Source organism: Rattus norvegicus, chromosome 18 (genome assembly GCF_021556685.1).
Source record: "Rattus norvegicus strain SHRSP/BbbUtx chromosome 18, alternate assembly SHRSP_T2T, whole genome shotgun sequence".
NCBI classification, from domain to species: Eukaryota; Metazoa; Chordata; class Mammalia; order Rodentia; family Muridae; genus Rattus; species Rattus norvegicus.
In genome coordinates this window covers 60650001-60662344 of record NC_141551.1, presented here as the reverse complement: position 1 = coordinate 60662344, position 12344 = coordinate 60650001, and the positions used below count along the sequence as shown (strand labels likewise).

General features: G+C 44.2%; 1 protein-coding gene across 35 annotated transcripts in view; it reads right to left on the bottom strand.

Annotated features, from left to right (window-relative positions):
• Nedd4l (NEDD4 like E3 ubiquitin protein ligase) overlaps positions 1-12344 on the bottom strand; it is a 332826-nt gene that overhangs the window by 106814 nt on the left and 213668 nt on the right.

Here is a 12344-nt window from a genome sequence, read left to right as displayed (position 1 = left end):
GGACAAAATTAAACTTGAACAGCATCAACATGTAAGTCTAGCCAAAGAGAGAATTGTTTTAAATTCTGCTCCCAGTTTCTCAAAGGCCATGGGCACTCTAAATTCCTTCTGTGATAATGCCAGTTTGCTGTTGTTCATTCTAGGAGAACCAAAGGGTTGAAACATTGTAGCAGAAAGAAAATAAAATGTCTTGGAAATTCTTAACCTTCCAGGAGAACCCCTACCGGCAGCCAGATAGGATCCTCACTATAATGCAAATGGTGTGAAAATGATGTATGTAATCTACATGGCTGCACCCAATACTCCTCGCCGAACCCAGTGGCTTTTCATCTGTGCCAGCTCTTCCAAGCTACCTCCTCGTTAGTGGGCCCCAGTGCCGTGAACCAGGTATCCGGGCCACACTGCAGCTTCTGGAGCTGCCTGACTCCAGGCGCTCTCAGGATGCTGAGCCTTACTTTGATTTCTAATAAACTTTTGTCAAGGTGAGGAAGACTGCACTGAATAAACGTCATTCTCCATCTTTCTATGATGCTTTCATACCTAAGCCATAATTCACTGGCAGAAGTTTATGACTAAATTAAACACAAACCGTCTAGCAAGACAGAAAAGGTGATGTTTTCTAAGAAGATTTTACTAAGATTTTTCTAAGAAGATATTACTATTACTGTTGTTGTTATTAAACTATGATGATGAAGAAGAAGATGATACTATCAGGGTTTTACCCTGTCTATCCTGGAACTCACTGTGTAGAAGAGCCTGACCTCAAACTACCAGACAACCACTTGCCTTTGCATCCTGAACAATGGGATCTGTAAGGATTTTAAAATGCTTTTCTTAACACTCACCTTCCAGAAAAAGACAGTGAAGGTTTTCAGATGTCAAGTTAATGACTTGAATTTGTAACTGTTGATAAACTGACGGCCATGCTGGCATTGGGAGAAGTGAGTTGATATCTACTTAAACCCTACAAAACCAGAGGCTCGAGAAATGGCTCAGAAAGTGCTTATCCTTTAAGCAGAGGACTGGAGTTTGGATCCCCCGAACCCATGTAAATGCTGGCTGGGTGCGGCGGCCCTCTGGTAATTGCAGTGTGCAAAAAGCAGAGACCAGGGATGTCTAGAGCAAGCTGGCTACCAAGACTAGCGTGTGCCAGTGAATTCTGCATACAAGTTAAGGACCCTGCTCAATAGATAAAGAACAATCAATGAAGACTTCCCTTGTCAGCCTTCAGTCTCAACATGCACATGCAGACACCTATGCTCACACACATGGAAATAAGCACTCAGAATTGCACATATCATATGTACATGCAAAATTAAAAAAATAGAACTTTACCCAGAACTGTTCTTTGTTTTTAAAAAGCCAGGACATTTTTATTAATTTTTATTTGTTTATTTATTTATTTTTAATGCATATTGGTGTTCTGCCTGTTTGTAATCTGTATCTGAGAGTGTCAGATCTCCTGGAACTGGAGTTACAGACAGATGTGGCTGCCATGTGGGTACTGGGAATTAAAACTGGGTCCTTTGGAAGAACACCCCGTACTCTTAACCACTAAGCCACTAAGACAGCACATTGAATACACTGTATTTATAGACTTATAGGGTGAATGGCTTAAAAAGAGAGAAACAGATATATATCTGGGCTTAGCATTAATAGTCCACAAATCTCCTTGACTGACAGCAACCCCAATCAGAGCTAGTGTTTAAGGAGGAAAGTGTGTTAGTATGTGTGTATGAGGGAGACAGCGGGGAGGGCTAACATCATACTTCCTCCAGAAACAAGTTAGAAACATCTAGAATGAGAGCTGACCGTTCCTCTTAGACTTCACTAGGCAATCTTGAGTAGGAATTTCTGTCTGTCTGAATTGACCAGTATCAGAACCCATCCGAGAGAGAGGCCTGATGAAAGGCAGTGAAAAATATCTGTAAAGGAAAAAACGTCTAAAACAGAAAGGTTATGAATTCTACATAGGGCGTTGGGCGCATTTTCTAGACACTGCTGACAGACAACCGAGATGACGGAACGTGTTGTGCTGAGGAAGCACGGCAGATAGCTTCCCTGAAATCAACATGAGGCAGCAGGAACCTCTTAATTAACTCTAGGATGGATAAGCACAGACCTTCATAGAAAACCTCGAAGTGCACAAGGCCACCTTCCTGGAATTGACCAGCAACAGTGAAAGCTCCATTTTGTTTGTTCTTTTGTTCTGTTTGTTCGTGAAGGCCTCGAGGGTATATTTAATGCCTGCATTCGGTCAATAAGTATTTACTACGCCATCGTTATACATAATACTAGGTGGCAAGCAGCCTAATTTTGTACAACCGAAATGGTGAAAACAGACAAATAAACAAACAAACAAAAACAAACAAACAAACAAACAAAAACCCCCAAAACAAAGTCCCAGATAACTTACCCAGAGAGTTACAGGGTATCTTTCCAATTAATTACTTAATGTTTTATTTATTCACTCTACATCCAGCTCACTGCCCCCTCCCAGTCACCCCTCCCACAATCCTTCTCCCTATTCCCCCCACCCCTTCTCCTCTGAGTGGGTGGGGCCTCCCCTGGGTATCCCCTATCCTGGCACCTCAACTCTCTGTAGGGCTAGGCCCATCTTCTCCCACCAAGGCCAGACAAGGCAGTCCAGCTAGAAGAACCAATCCCGAGGACCTACTCTTTTTCAAAACATGCAGCAGCATATAAAAAGAGATATATCCTCGGAGAGAAGATGTTAATATTCACAAAGGTGAGTGGGATCACTACGGGGGCTTCAAAGAGCCCCTGATAGGGGACAGAGTGACAGCTCAACAGTTAAGGGTGATTATTGCTCTATGGCAGACCAGGTGAGGTTCACAACTCCCACCCTCGCTCACAGCCCCCTCCACAGCTCCAGTCAGTTAGACCCCAGCGCTGGCATTCAAAGACGCCCACGCACAAGGGGTTTACATAGACTCAGGCAGGCACATACACATTCAAACATATATGCATATGCAAATATATACATATATACACAAATATACATGTTTGTATACACATATATCTGTATACATATTTGTATACAGACACACAGACACACAGACACAGACACACGCAGACACACACACACACACACACACGAAAAGGGTAACCACTTATTGTAACTTTACACGCATCTTCCCATGCTGGTTACTGCCATGGTTCACAGGACTGTTTAATTGTTTCCCTCCCTTGGCAGCTCGAATGGTATTTTCTGTAACCATGGTAGCGAGACCATGGAAAAGAGGCTTTCGGGTCAGATCCAGGTTGAATTATGAGTATTTGCAGCAACAGGGGTACACCTTCAGACCCCAAGAGATGACAGAGGGCTACTTACATAATCTATGATGTTTCAGGAGCACCCGGATTATCCTAAACAATCAGTCAAAAGGAGGATTTCTTGGGTTTGGTGCTTGGATTTTCTTCCTTCCCTCCTTTCTTTCTTTTTTTTAATTACTCTATGGTTCTTGTGGGGAATGCTGTCAGCCCAAGTGGCTAAACATTTTTAAGAAACATGGATATAGGTGCACATGTATATAGGTGCACATGTATATAGGTACACTTCTTAAGGCGGAAACGCCTAGATCCAATAAACACATCTACATCATGGCTCTTGCATTTATGGTTCAAGGAGTCAGCTGTGAAACAGTATCTCCAAGAAATGGCTGCATTAACAAAACTGGAACAATGGGAATATCGATGCCATGCTAACAAGAAGGGGGAAAATCCACAAGGTTCCATCCCTAGACAAAGAACTCCCAGCAACTAATACTAGGTGATGGAGAGGTAGCCTCTCCCAGGGATGACGCTCCTACGGGTTGTCTAATACAGAATGGTCAGCCCTAAAACTATCCACACACAAACAACAGAAAGACTCAGTGAGTCATATTTATTAACATGTATATGTGCACACACATGTACATGTATAACAATAGTTAAAGAAAACAGCTATTAACGTGAGGGGTCCATGGAAGGGGTTTGAGGGAAGGTATGTGGGAGGGGCTGGAAAGGGAGGAACAAAAGTGAAGTCATTCTATTTCAACAGCATATTTTAAAAAGGGAACACAAAATAAGATAGACAGATTAAAAAATTCTACTAAGGGTCAGTAAGAAATTGAGATAAACCTGAAGTAATTTTATATAACATAAGTTCAGTTATGTAAGACAGTGAGAAAGACTTGAAACTATTATAAAAATCACCTAACAGATTAGTTCGGAGAACCTATATGCTTAGCCTTAGTCGTTATCACAGTCTAGAGTCACCTGACAGCCTGTGGACACCTCTCTCTCTCTCTCTCTCTCTCTCTCTCTCTCTCTCTCTCTCTCTCTCTCTGTCTTGATTATAGAAATCGAAGTGGAAAGTGTCAGCTACTGTGGGTGGCATCATTCCCTACACAGGGGCCCTGGATTGTACAAGGGTAGAGGAATGGAGCCAAGACCCTGATGCTCTTAACTGCATGAGATGTGACTATTGTCCTAAGTGTCTGACACTTTGACTTTCTGGAATGAGGAGCAACAGTTCTATTTATTTTATCACAGCAACAGAAAGTGAAACCAAGAGACAGCCCAAAGACCATACTCTAGGCTTCCCTAGGACTTCTGTATAAAGGCAACAAGTTAATGAAATGAAAGCTACAAGGTATCAAAAGCTAACATTACACTTTAATACATTTCTACTGATTTAAGAATTATAAGGGGTTGGGGATTTAGCTCAGTGGTAGAGCGCTTGCCTAGCAAGCGCAAGGCCCTGGGTTCAGTCCCCAGCTCCGAAAAAAAGAAAAGAAAAAAAAGAATTATAAGAGAACATTGTTTCTATCAGATCCTAATGAAACTTTCAGATATCTACAAGGTAAAACAATGACAAATTCAGTTAAACTAAAATAAATCCACCACTTGGGGACAGGAGAAACAGCTCAAACTGTAAAGTGCTTTGTGATCAAACACAAAGGACCCAACTTTGAGGCACCCAGTACCAATGTAAAAAATCTGGCATAGCATCATGGGCCTGTAATTCCAGTACTAAGGGGGCAAAAGAGAGGTAAAGCACAGAAGTTCACTGGCCAGCTGAAGTGAATAAATGAGTTTCAGGTTCAGTGAAGGAGCCTGTCTCAAAAATAAGGAGGAGTTGGCAAGATGGCTCAATGAGTAAAGGCACTTGCTGACTAACAATGCCAAGTCTGATAACCTGAGTTCAATCTCTGGAAGTGACACAAGGGTGAAGAGTGAACCAGTTCCATACACTTGGTCCCTGACCTCCATCCACACACCATGGCATGCATGCCTCCACAGTTACAATATAAAACACACATATCCACGCACACCGACAACATAACTAAATTAAAAAATAAAATGGGGTGGAACAAAGGAAGATGTTGAATCTTGATCTCTGGCTTCCACATGGACGTACATACCTTCACAGACATTACACACCTGCACGAACATGTAACACATGCAATGTACACCACAAAAAATGTGAATCTGGAACTGGCAGGATATTATCCGTGGTGGTTTGGATGACTATAACCCCAAAGGCTCACTTATTTAAATGCTCGTTCTTTACCTGATGGACCATTTTAGGAAGGACTAGGAAATGTGGCCTGTTGGAGGAGGCGTGCCAATGGGGTAGGCTTTGAGGCTTAAAAACCCCACAGCATTCCCAGTTTCTCTGTCTTTCTGTCCCTCTAACTTTTGGATAAGGTAGAATCTCTGCAGCACCTGGCCTGCTGGCCTGCCTGCAGTCTGGCTCACCACCATGGAGATCATAGACTAACCCCCTCAAGCTGTAAGCAAGCCCCAAAGTAAATGCTTTCTCATATAAGTTGCCTTGGTCACGGTGTTTCTTCACAGCGACAGAACAGTAATTAAGACAATAATACACGGTCCAAATGTAACTTATACAATTTGCTGTATGTATTATTTCTATGTTCCCTTCCTATCATCCTCCTCATTAACCTGAGGTCTGGGGTTAGATTTGAGAGCCATACTCTCTTCACCGAGGCAACACATATGTCAAAGACTTCTTTGTGTCCCAAGTGGCCCTTTTCAAGTCTTATGTTCTGCTTTCCTTACTGTGTTGATATCCAGTTCACCAACGCTTCCAAACAGAATGAAAACACAAAGAAAGAATCCACACTGACAGAAAAACTCCAGAAAAATCATCATCATCTTTCCTGGGTGAGCATCTCAAGCAACTGAAGCCTTGGAGCAATCACAGCTTCTACCTGCTACGGGGACCTCAGCATCCCCAGTTAGTGGCACACCCGGTATTCTGGGTAGGAAAGTGATACACCCTCCCTGAATCCTGTAGACTTGTGTGCAGCAGAAGGCAATGCCAGGGACAGTAATCATTAGCCAAGAAGAGGACGCTAATCAGACATAGGCTCACATAGCTGTGCGGTGAGGAGGGCTCATTCCATCTCAAGTTCCAAAGAACACACCATCAACCTAGGGAAATACCGCAGGAGGCAGGAAAGCACCAAGTTCCGCTTTTCTCTAAGCAAAGGGGTTTTGGAGTCCCTGAAACCAACTTTGCGGTTCACCCTTTCTAACAGTATGGGACCAGTCACAACTTGCTGATTAGCTTGGTGACAAAATGAGCTCATCGGTCCTGAAGGCCAGATTTTTGAGTTGAAACTCATCTGGCCACACATCAATCTGGAGGTCAACATCCACATAAGCTGTCAAAAGAAAACTATCAGCATGGACTCCAAACTGTGAAGGAAATGCTTTACTGCTTCTTGCCGCTCTCATTTTGCAACTTCAAATATCAAAGGTAGTCATGAATTGGAGTTCAACAGTCAGGGACACTTTCGTAACTAGGCTTGAAATGTCCGATGGTTGTGCATTGTTTACAGTTCTCTTTTGAAGGAGTGTCCCCTCCCCACTGCTGTTAGCAAAAAGACAAGGGAAACAACTCCTTCACCCCCGAAGTAGAAATACTGCGGCCAGTGGTGTGAAGTGTTCAACGTGGCCAAACAGAGATCACAAACACTCGAGGCAGCCACAGATTTCAGGACAGTCCGTGCACCTACAAGAGTTGAGCAACTCCAGAGAAGGAATTCCTTATGGTGGCTATACAAACATGGAGACGTGGCTTACCCTTTCAAAAAGCCTCAGAAACGTGTTGGACAGAGACCAAGTTCTTAAGTACCAAAAAGCCCAGGCAACATCACTAGGACTTTTGTAGAATTCCACCACTTTGGTACTTGAAAGCTCAGAGCATGCCCAAACATGGCATGACATTTGCATGCTTCAAAACATACCAGTGTAACCCAGCCACTTAGAACGGGCCCACTTCCTAGAGACAGCAAAGGGCACCGAGTCTTAAGTTTCTAAGCAGTGGTAGGAAGTGTTCTTTCAGAAAAACAGCACGTATCTTAGTGAGAAAACACTTAGCGCTTCTTTTTCCAGAAGGGATCAACTCAATTCAATTTCGACACGAGATCCTCTGCTCAAAGCCAAACTTTAAGTTACATAGCTCTCGACTTTGAACTACACCAGCAAGGGTGTTGGGGAGCGAGGGAGAGACGGGGATGTGTGACTGGAAGAGGAAAGACAAGAATGTGCATGAGAACCCACGTGGGATGGCTCGGAGCATCTGTACCTGTATCTAACTGTGCAAGAGCTCCTCTACTGGCCCTGTCAGTTGTGGTGTCGGCCACAAGATTCTGGGGGCTGTGCCATCCTTCTCCATGGCAACAGGTTTATAATTAAACAGACTATCCAGACACACAGTCTAGGAAATATTATAGCTTGTAAACTTCAGTTATATAAAAAGCTCGTTAAAGACATAAAATTTAAGTGCTTGACACTTCTTACTGAAAACACAAGAAAATATTTTAAAAGACCAGACACCATCCGAGGCGGCAAAGACGCTGATGGGACCCTCCTGAGTATGCCCACAGAGGCATTTGCTAAAATCTATGTTCAGGAAACAAAAATAAGGCCAAAATGTGTGTGTGTGTGTGTGTGTGTGTGTGTGTGTGTGTGTGTGTGCGCGCGCGCGTGCGCGCGCTCAAACCGCATTTGACTGAAGTCAGTGTCAGTCACCATCATGGCTGGAGGTCACCAAACTTTCCCTAGGTGATGTTTCAATTTCTCCCAAGGGTCTGTCAGCCAGCTTCAGGGGAACTACATAAAATATACTGAGTAGGGGTTGGGGATTTAGCTCAGTGGTAGAGCGCTTACCTAGGAAGCACAAGGCCCTGGGTTCGGTCCCCAGCTCCGAAAAAAAGAACCAAAAAAAAATATATATATATATATATATATATACTGAGTAAACTACTATTTTCCTGATGTAAAGTGAAGGGACAGGTCAGAACAAAAACAAGAACGGTAATAAAAGGCCCTTTCTTTTCTTTGGAGATTAGATCAAAAAATTTGCCCTGTAGGTCTTGCCCTCACCACCCAAGGGCTAGGATCGCAGCTGTTCTCAGCCTATGTGGTCCTTGGGATCCAACCTAAGGCTTCATAAATGGCATAGAGAAACACAGAGTCAAACGAGCCACACCTCCAGCCCAGCAAAACACCCTCAATAGGTTTCCAGGGTTGCTTTTCCCACCGACGCAGGTGCACAGGGAGAGGGTGGGGATGTCTCGCCATTTCTGTAGGAGACATATTACCTAACTGCAAAGTAGCTAATTTCAAAACGAGTCACTGTCTGACACCCTCTCCATTGCCATTTTTTTTTTCACGTGCTTGTGTACACAAGAGTGTGCCCGTGGAGGCCTGAGGGTTTTCCTTCCATTTACGAGTTTTACTCTGGAGATCACGTCTCTGCTTTCTGAGGCTGGGATTACAAATGGGCTGCTACGCTCGTCTGGCAATAATGTGGGTTCTGCGGATTGAAACTCTGACCTTCATGCTTGCCCAGCAAGTGCCCTAGGAGCTGAGCCGTCGCCCCAGCCCATTCGACTAAGTTTTATTAAACCAAAATCACAGTCTACCTCATAAATGCCTCTTCCTGAGACCGTGGGGTGAACTTTTCTCTGTGAGGAGATTTAGTCGTGCAGTTTCCTTTTCTCACTGTCCTACAAGGATCTGGGATGTGTGAGCATGTAGAAAAATATACCTAGACTACTTTGCAACGATCAGTTCTCGGCTAGAGCCCTAGCTTATGGTTCCCCTCCGATCTGCTCCTGGGTTTTTCTCTCTTGCTGGAACTTCCTGGTGCAGCATGGTAGCTTCCTGCCTTCTCGAGGCACTCAAGCCCGGGATACCTGCTTTATCTTCATACCTTTCTCATCCCTTCCACCAAGACCCGAAAGCTTTCCTTCCCTCAAATCCAGCCCTGCTCACCCTACAGCTCTGCTGATTTCCCTACCCTCAGATCCCATCAGTCTCATGACAGATGAAGAAGGCCACAATTACCCTGTACACACAGACAATGAAAGTCACTGTCCAACATGAAAGTCACAGTCACAGCACCCAGCCTGTGGATTACAAAGTGAATGGGGGTGGGGGGCAGTCAGTAAAGCATTTGCCTTGACAACACAAGAATTTGAGTTCAACTCACAGTACGTATCATCTTTAGGTGAGGCAGAGGGTAACCCCACTGCAGGCAGGTGGAAATAGGGGCGTCCCAGGAGCTCACTGACCTGTCTACCCTAACTGGTGCTCCCCAGGTCACAGGCAGTCCCTGTCTCACAGAAGATGAAGCTGAGGATGACACCCAAGGTTGTCCTCTGGCCTCCGCATGCATGTGCACGCACACGTCACATGTACCGTGCTCACATGATTGAAAAAGATAAAGTGGGCCGCCTGCTGAGTGTGCTGCATGGATGAGAAGTGCTAGAATTCTGTTGAGGGTACCTGGCCTGACTTAGGGCAGAGACCAAAGTATTGTGTGAGCCATTCTTGGCATTCAGGACTGAGGGTATAATGCTAGCGTAGATATTATAACATATTATAATTATATCATATATTATACTACTTAGCCCTTTACAGAGAAAACAGTGATGGCTGTCACTGGAATAGGCTGTGCTTAAACCCTGTTAACTGTGACAGATACATGTTGTAGAACTTTTTAGACCTAGTTGAGATTCAAGTTCCATCAGAGAACTAAGCGAAATTATAGACACTAACATTAAAAATAATCAGTGGGTCTGGAGACGGCTCAGTCAAGCATGGGCACTCATGCAGAAGGCCATGTGCAAGAGTCTGTCATAACACCAGTGCTAGGAGACAGGAGCAAGAGGATCACGGGAGCTCTCTGGAAAGCCAGTTCTTCCAGTCAGTTAGCTCCAGGACCACAGAGAGACCTTGTCTTAACAAAGAAAGACAGAAAAATGGTGGAGAAGACAGTTGAAGACACTCTGTGTGCACTCATGTGAATGCGCGTGCACACACACACACACACACACACACACACACACACACACCACCGGAAAAGAAGTATTCTTTGATATTTCTCACTACAGTGAAGGTGAAAATATCTAAGCTAGAAAGAAAATATTTCTGAGGTGGCCAGTTTTTATCGAGGCATTGTTCAGAATTATTTGATGGCTTCTGAAGGTGGATCATGGACCTGACATAGTGGAGCCATCTGGAGTGTATATAGAAACTGTCGGTTTTTAATTATAACCTAGCTAATCCGCCCAGTTACGATATTACAACGTAGGAGATGAACTTTGGAGAGTAAGAATATGCCAGAAGGTTTCCAACAAACAAAAACAAAAACAAAACAAAACAACAACAACAAAAGACTCAGACTCCTAAATTATCACACTGGGTGTGAATTATTTTATATTATACCCGTTTTCCTTGAAATAAAACAACACAAATGTTCATGTCCATTAACAGTTAAAAAGAGTAATAACAAAGAATTGCAGTGAGGTCATTGTCTGACGTGCCTTGGCCACTGAAATTACAAACTATAGGCTTCATGTTCCCATCTGAGTCACAGAGATACCAGAAGAGAACGAGAAGGTTGTCCCTGAGCCAATGGCCATGAGCATCCTACGGTGATCTGGTAAAGACAGACTGTCACAGGACAGCTGAAGAGCTGCCACATTAGCAAGATGTCTGTCTGGAGTGACAGTCAAGCTTACATTCTGACCCCCTAGGTCATGCCCCTCTCCCAATTCCACTCCAGAACAAGCCTGATGTTCAAGCAGAACAGGCCTTTCTTGGGGCCTCAGAGACCATCCTGGGATAACCCTTCACCGTTTTATTTACTGCTTATGTGTTTACCAGAATACTACTCCACCTCTTTTCTTAAAGCTTCCAGGCCAACTGAGCAGAGACCTCAGGCTGAGGGGCCTTCCTTTCTGCTCATGAACATGCCTGCCACCAGTTTCCTTTCTCTCCCAGCTACAGAAAGACAAGAGTTGTAGGGACAGCTGGGGGCCTAACACGGAGACATCCCCAGGGTGAAACAAATTCCAGTCAACCATGCTACATATAAACTGAAGAGCTTGGCTTCCTCTCATCAACCACTATGCCACCAAAGGTGTCCATCCTTTTCTACAGTTACCTGCCCACAGCCACAAAGTGCTGGCATCAGACTGAAGACTTCATAACATTAGGGGGTCTTCTTAGCTTGAAAAGCCTGGGGGGGTTGGGGTCAGGGTTAGGGTTTTACACTCGGGGTTAGAGGTAGGGTTAGGGTTTTACACTCGGGGTTAGGGTTAAGGTTAGAGTCAGGGTAAGGGCTAAACGGTTAGGGTTAGCGTTAGGGTTTTACACTCAGGGTTAGAGGTAGGGTTAAGGTTTTACACTCAGGGTTAGAGGTAGGGTTAGGGTTTTACACTCAGGGTTAGAGGTAGGGTTAGGGTTTTGCACTCAGGGTTAGAGGTAGGGTTAGGGTTTTACACTCAGGGTTAGAGGTAGGGTTAGGGTTTTGCACTCAGGGTTAGAGGTAGGGTTAGGGTTTTACACTCAGGGTTAGAGGTAGGGTTAAGGTTTTACACTCAGGGTTAGAGGTAGGGTTAGGGTTTTGCACTCAGGGTTAGAGGTAGGGTTAGGGTTTTACACTCAGGGTTAGAGGTAGGGTTAGGATTAAGGTTTTACACTCATCTTTGTCTGACACAGCAGATCTCAACCTCTCTAACATTGCAACACTTTCACACAGCTCCTCATGTTGCAGTGATTCCCCAACCACCAAATTATTATTGTTGTTACCTCATAACTGCTAATTTTGCTATGCTCATGAATCATAACATAAACATCTGATATGCAAGATATCTGATATGAGCCCCCAGGTTGAAAATGGCTGGTTGGTCGATTTAACTCCCGTAGAAAGCGTTGCACTAATTCTAATCAGCCACACCTGGAGAACATTAGCATCTTCATAGATCGCAAATCTACCTCCTCTCTTCCTTAACAGA